The following is a 6913-nucleotide window of genomic DNA, read 5'->3' on the forward strand; positions in this document are numbered from 1 at the left end:
TGAGACAGGGCCATGCCATATAGGGGCCCAATTTAAGCCCTAAAAGGCCCAAGCTGGTTATTCTTCAGAGTTCTCAGTGACAGGAGGACCCTGGCACGAGGGTAAAGACCTCAGCTTAACAGAGAGAGGCATCCAGGGCCTGGCAGAGGACAACATGAGCACTGCGAGCAGGACCTGCAGCCATCTCTGCTCTGAAACAGAGCACAGTGCGTAGCACCGGCCCCTGCTGGTGGCCCCAGGGCATCTGTGACGTCACCAGTTGTCACGCCCCCTAACATGCACTTTCAGAACGCAAGTCTGTGAGGGCTTTGATCTGAGACGCGGAATCAGTTTGGCAGTGGGAAGAGCCCCAGGTGCCACCAGTTGTCAGGTGAGATAGTAGATGTGGACTCAGGAGACCATGTGCCTGAGAAAGGAGGGCGCCCACCTGATCAGAGCCCCACCCCATCTCCAAGAGGCGCTGGCAGTTTCAAGCTGACCTACCACACGCTTCCTCTTTGGAGACTGATTGAGGTGATGGCTTCTGTGTACAGGGCGGAGAGACCTCAAACTGCTGGTCCTCAAGCAAAGGCTCCTGAGTGAGTCTTGAGGGGAAACCCCCAAATCCCCAGAAAAGTAGCCACTCACAGGGACTCGGCCAGACGGTCATCCCCGAGAGGCTCTGGGCAGAGGCAGCTAGAAGACCTCTGGGGGCACAGCGGCCAGGAGACCAGAAGACCTGTGAGGCCCTGTAGCACTGTTGTCAGGAAAAGTCCTTTGGAGGCAGCTTTTATCAGAACCGCTATGGTTGAGCTTACCTGCTAAGGTCACTCACATACACCTTTATTTCCCTTAGGTGGTTATTTCCCATTGCCCAGCCTCCTGTCCACACTTCTGGCAACTGCCACCCACCAGAGTCAACATGTCTCAGCATCAGAAGGGTCTGGGATGCCCACAGGATCAATGCCTTCAGACCTTCACTAAGTCCCAGGATCTGGAGGTTGCACAGGTCTCCGAGGCTCTGGAGGAGACCCATCTCTCCTCCCATTCTGTAATGCCTGGCAGTTTGAAGGAGGATCCTGATGTTGGTAAACCCAGTACGTCTGAGGGTCCCTGGGGTTTCTGCTCATCTGCTGTTGCCAGCACAGCAACCTCATCCACCGAATTGGATGAGGGCTCCATGAGCCAAGAAGAGGATAGTCCAGGCACCTCACAAGCTGCACCAGACACCGAGAATGTGTCCATTGATGCTGTAGATAGTAAAGTGGCTATGTTGGTGAATTTCCTACTGCTCAAGTATCAGATGAAAGAGCCAATAACCGAGGAAGAGATGTTGAAGATTGTCGACAGTTGCCAAGCCCACTTCCCTGAGATCCTCGTGAGAGCCTCTGAGCGCATGGAGATCATCTTTGGCCTTGATCTGCAGAAAGTGGATCCCGCCAACCACCGCTATGACCTCCTCATCAAATTGGGCCTCACCTATGATGGGATGCTGCATGGTGAAGTGGGCGTGCCCAAGACTGGCTTCCTCCTGCTTATCCTGGGTGTGATCTTCATGAAGGGCAACCGTGCCACTGAAGATGAAGTCTGGGAAGTTTTGAGTGTGATTGGGGTATATTCTGGAAGGAAGCACTTTATGTTTGGGGAGCCCAGGAAGCTCATCACTGAAGATTTTGTGAAAGAAAAATACCTGGAGTACCGGCAGGTGGCCAACACTGATCCTGCCCAGTTTGAGTTCCTGTGGGGCCCCAGAGCCCATGCTGAAACCACCAAGATGAAGCTCCTGGAGTTTCTGGCCAAGGTTCATGGGATTGACCCAAGTTCTTTCCCATCTCAGTATGAGGAGGCTTTGCAAGATGAAGAAGAGAGAGCCCAAGCAAGTTCAGCCAGAGGACTCTCCTTCCATGGCTACCCCAAGTTCTAATATCAAGGCCAGTAGCTTCTCTCACACCTAGGGGAGTCAGGGGTAGTTTCTTCATGCATTGTTGGAAAGTAAATTTAGTGTTTATAGAGTTTAAATCTGAGGTGAGGCTGAAAGTAAGACTATATGTAAGCCTATATGTTCCTATCTTGTATGGACATCTTAAAATTTTAATCTGTTATTTCTTCATATATGTAATTATTTGAAAATTGTTTCTTAAACATACCTTAGCAACAGCACCTTCAAGTTTAGGGATGATACTGGTCACACATGTAATGCTATAATGAGGTTTACTAATAAGAGCTTTATTGTTTCATAAAATAGACTGTGAAACCATCCATCTTATTTTGTCTCCCAGAACAAGAGGACGTGGCATTGCTATAGACAATTTCTTGCAAATGTGAAAGAAGATGATTTTAAGATAGTTGAGATGACTAGAGAAAAACAGCAATTAAAATCTTAAAGATATTGAAATCTTGGCTTCCTTATCTCTTTTAGCTCTTGTTCTCTAAAATTAAATGATATGTACATGGATTTGTTTGGCCTTTTCAAAAACTTAAAAGAAATTAAAAAAAATTATACCTTAAGCTGAATGAGTCATTTATTGAACAGGAGTTCAATGGGAGCTTATTGAACCCCAGCTCTTTGGAAAGCACAGTGCTAATACTGGGAAATTTTAGGATTAACAACTCAGGATCAGCCCCTAGTGTTTTAACATAGAGAAGCAGTTATCTTTTAAGGACAATAGTAAAATGAAAGAGTGAGTAAGTGGACAGTCCTATAGACTGTCAAAGTGTTGGTGCAGTTAAGCATTTCAATTTGGATCTTTAGGAAACTTCAAGTCCTTCAATGGGAGTTAATTCCCCCTTTTTTTTTTTTTTTTTTTTTTGGTCTTTTTAGGGCCTCACCCACAGCACATGGAGGTTCCCAGGCTAGGGGTCCAATCGGAGCTACAGCTGCTGGCCTATACCACAGCCACAGCAACGCCAGCCATATCCTTAACCCACTGAGCAAGGCCAAGGATTGAACCTGCAACCTCATGGTTCCTAGTTGGATTCATTTCTACTGCGCCATGATGGGAACGCCAGTGGGAATTAATTTCACATTAAACTGGATGGTGGGCCAGATGAGGCCGAGGGCCTTGTGAGCAGAGTGTAGACCCTCAGATAATATGTGTCAAAGTTGAAACCCAAATGTGTAGAGTGGCAAACTCCTGTTAGCTGTTACTTGTCGGTCACAAATAAACAACAGAAATTCTCACCTGGAACAGAAGTGGAACGTGACCTGCACTAATATTCCAGCAGAGTTGAATACATGCACAAACTATATATTTTATATATATATCGCTGAAGAGTTTCTGAGAAATAGATGATAATCCGTTGAGATTTGTCACCCAGAAGCCACAAGGCTGGCACTCTGCCATGGCCTAGGAGAGCCACACTCACTTCATTCATAGGAAAGTTCAATTAAGCTATCTTCAGTATAATTTGGCAAACCATGTGCAAGGGCTAATTTTTTGGTAGGGGGTGAAATGAATGAAAAAGTGAGGAGAGTGTTGGATGGATGAAGAGGTGGGAGGGAGGTGAGGGGTTGGTCATTGACACAAATTTTAGGAAATTTGAATTATATCCAGCTGACATTCATGCATCCATTAAAGAACATAAACTCAGGGTAAAGTTTTACAAAGCTTAATTTCTATGGAACATTTTTCTTTGATATGGTATATTATGTCCTATAGCATTTTATATTTTCAGAGAAAATGTACATTATACACATAGGCAAACAAGTGAGGGGGTAGAATTTGGGATTGAAGTAATCATAGCAGTAATTCATGCACTAAAGCTCTAAGAAATGGCACTGTTCCATGTGCTTTATATACTATGTGCACATTCCAAGAGCCCTAGAAGACAGGACTTAACAAACCAAAATCACATGTGAAGATCCTCAGGCTCAAAGAGCTTGTGATTGTCCCTGATTTCACATGTCTAGTCTGTGACAGAGCTGTCACTAGGCCTCTTCTCTGAATTCATCTGGAACCACTCAGTTCCACTCTTGCCAGCTTGAATCAGACCTGCTATCTCTTACCTCTCTTCTTGCTACTCCTGAATGCCTCTCAGGATATGGAAAGAAGGATATAGCAACCAGGAACTTAAATCAGGTTTAAAGAATAAAGGTTGTAGCAAGAAACACAGTTTGGGGATTGTCTGTGGGCTTCACTTACCTAGGGTCTTCTACCCCAGCCCCAGGGCTATATGAGACCTGACTGCCTAGAGGCTGGCATTTGTACCAGCTTCTGCTCTCCCTGCAACAAACACAGTGCCCTTCCCCTGGGTCTCTTCCACTGAGCCTTCTTGTCCATGCTGGCACCTGACCTGCTGGCCAGTTCTTCAGTCCTCCTCCTCTGAAAGCTACACCTGCTCCCAGTGGAAAAAACAGGACAAAATTCACCTGCCTGCCCCTGACTTGGAGCATGCCAACTCCCTGTACCCCTCCCTCACCTGTACCCATGTGCTGGCAACATCCTCTTCCCCATAAAAGGTAACTTGACATTGAAATTTAGACCTGGCCACCCACTGGGCATCTCCTCCATGTTCTCAAAATATTTTCCGAAGAGCTGATGAAAATCTGCTAACTTGAGGGATACAACCCTGAAGTTGCAGAGGAGGTTTTGAAATCCCCTTGATATTTGCAAATATAATTTTAATTAGGGCAATTTTTTGAGGCTGGCCACTGCACGCACACACACACACACAGACACACACCTATGAGCTTACCTATACGGATAATAAAAGCTTCCCTCATAAATAAGAGTTGAAAACAGATTACTGGGGGACAGGGCAGCCTGCCCCAAAATGTATCTCAATGACATATCATTTTGAATTCAAATTACTTTAGAAACAACCATAGCTTGAAGGACATTTCCCCTCCTCTCTGACTTTCTGAATGTAGGAAATAAATCTCTCACGTGAAAGGTGACACTCCTTGCATCTGGAGCTAAGAGGGCATCCTCATTGCCAGTGACGGGGAAAACAGGCTGAGAGGCCTGTATAAACAAACCTTGTTACCTGTTTAATTTACAACCGAAAGCCTCAACTCTGTTAAGTTTCTTCAATAATTAAGCATCCAAAGCCTAAGATTCTTTGTCCTGACAATTCCTCAAACATATTGTTTCTGTGTCTGTAAAGCATACAAAGTATAAAAGGTGCCTGGCCACTTCTTAAGTCCCATTTCTATGAGACCTCCGTGCACATGAATTAAGCCTGCTTCTTTTCCTCCTCTTAATCCGTTTTGTGTCAGCTGTAGTATTAGTCTAGCCACAAGAACTCAAGAGGTACAGAGGGGGAAATTTCCCTTCTGGAAGAGATCAAAGACCATGGAAATCATTGCAAAGCGAGCATCTATTGAGGATTAACTTCCTTAAAGCCCTGGAGTCCTTCCAGAAGGTGAAAAATTGTTTACTGACAGACGCAGTGCTTTTGGTTAGCAGAGGTGACAATAATTCATTGTCCTTTTACTGCCTCTTGTCTAACCATCTGATCCAAAAGAAAATCCTGGTTTTTCTTTGTACCTAATGATACCAGTTCAAGTATTTGGGTGTGTTCAGTCATCCAGAAGGTGGCAAAAAATTGACCAGACAGAAACAGGAAGAAAAAAATTCTCGTACTATTAAGATTTTAGAAGTTATAGGTTAGGTCAGTGAAGAAAGGTACTATTGAGTGGAGAAGGCAAAATCTTTCTGGTATTTTACAGAATCCCTTTTGAAAATTTGACTGGAGCCTGTGTTTAGGAACAACTGTCATATACCCGTAGCAAGACCTCCAAAAAGTTGGAGAAACACAAGGAAATTAGGACCCTTCAGACACTTTACCAGGAAATAAAGAGGGCGGCTGTCATAAAATGTACTAGTTGTAGTCTATTGAGAACCTACTATGTAACAGTTTCTAGGGGAGAGAAAATGCTCATTCACATCTTGTCTTCCTCTCCTCTGGGGCTCATGGGGAGACTATATGACCAAGTGCATTTGCAGGTAGAAAGATCATGTGACTAGTCCTTGTGATTGATCTGTGAGCAGAAGCAGTATTTGTCATTTCCAGGCCAAAGCATTTGCTATGTGGTTTACTACCTTCTGTGTTTGTTTTTCTTTTCCTGCATTCATCAGTAAACATGGAAATAATGGGTTTATAGGGTGGACATATAAGAAGCAAACAGCCTGGACCCCTGTGTCACATGTTAGCACAGAATGTTGGCCAATCCACAAGTAGATGTAAAATTTTATTGTGTTATGACATTCATATTTAAGGTTTTGTCTTTTATGTCAATTAGCAGTTACTTTTTCTGGCTAAGACACAGCTACCCTTTCTGGTGTTAGGCTTATTTAAATATTTTAATCACTGAGGTAACTGTGTATATATTCATTTTGCAAGAAATTTTAACAGTATTGAGAATCTCAATTACCTCCCTTTAAAACTCAAATATTCTTTGCTTTCTTCAATAGTGAATACAAGAAACATGTGGTATATAGAAATGTAAAGTTGATTCTAGTTTTTTCTTTTCCATAACAGGTGTACCATAAAAATACATTGCGATATTTTTCACATGCATGGTTCACTAAACTTTTTTATTCTTTCATTATTCCTAGCCAGTGTTCATTTTTATCTCAGACATTGTATTTTTCATCTCTTCAGTTTCATTGTGGGCCTTTTTAGATCTTCTGTCTCTAACCAGTTAATTCAATCTACCTGTTTCTTGGAATATACTTATAATAACTTTTTCGATGTCCTTATCTACTCTTTATATCATCTGTATCATTTCCAGGTCAATTTTTATTAATTAGACTTCTCCTAGTTATTGGTTATATAGTCCTGTTTCTTTGCATGCCTGATAATATTATATTGGATATCAGACATTGTGAAGTTATGATTTTACCTTGTTGACACTTGTGCAGAACAAAAACATACCTTTTAATTTCAGTGCAACAATATTCTTAATCTCTCTTCTGTAATTCTATTAAGT

General features: G+C 43.0%; 1 pseudogene; it reads left to right on the plus strand.

The window, feature by feature from the left end:
• The first annotated feature begins 841 nt into the window (after positions 1-841).
• Positions 842-2005, plus strand: LOC100623432 (melanoma-associated antigen B16 pseudogene; annotated as a pseudogene).
• Positions 2006-6913: the final 4908 nt, after the last annotated feature.

Source organism: Sus scrofa, chromosome X, assembly GCF_054392235.1.
Source record: "Sus scrofa isolate SSC_HxYL_T2T_F1_AM1 chromosome X, Sscrofa_HxYL_maternal_Yorkshire_Landrace_v2.0, whole genome shotgun sequence".
Taxonomy (NCBI): Eukaryota; Metazoa; Chordata; class Mammalia; order Artiodactyla; family Suidae; genus Sus; species Sus scrofa.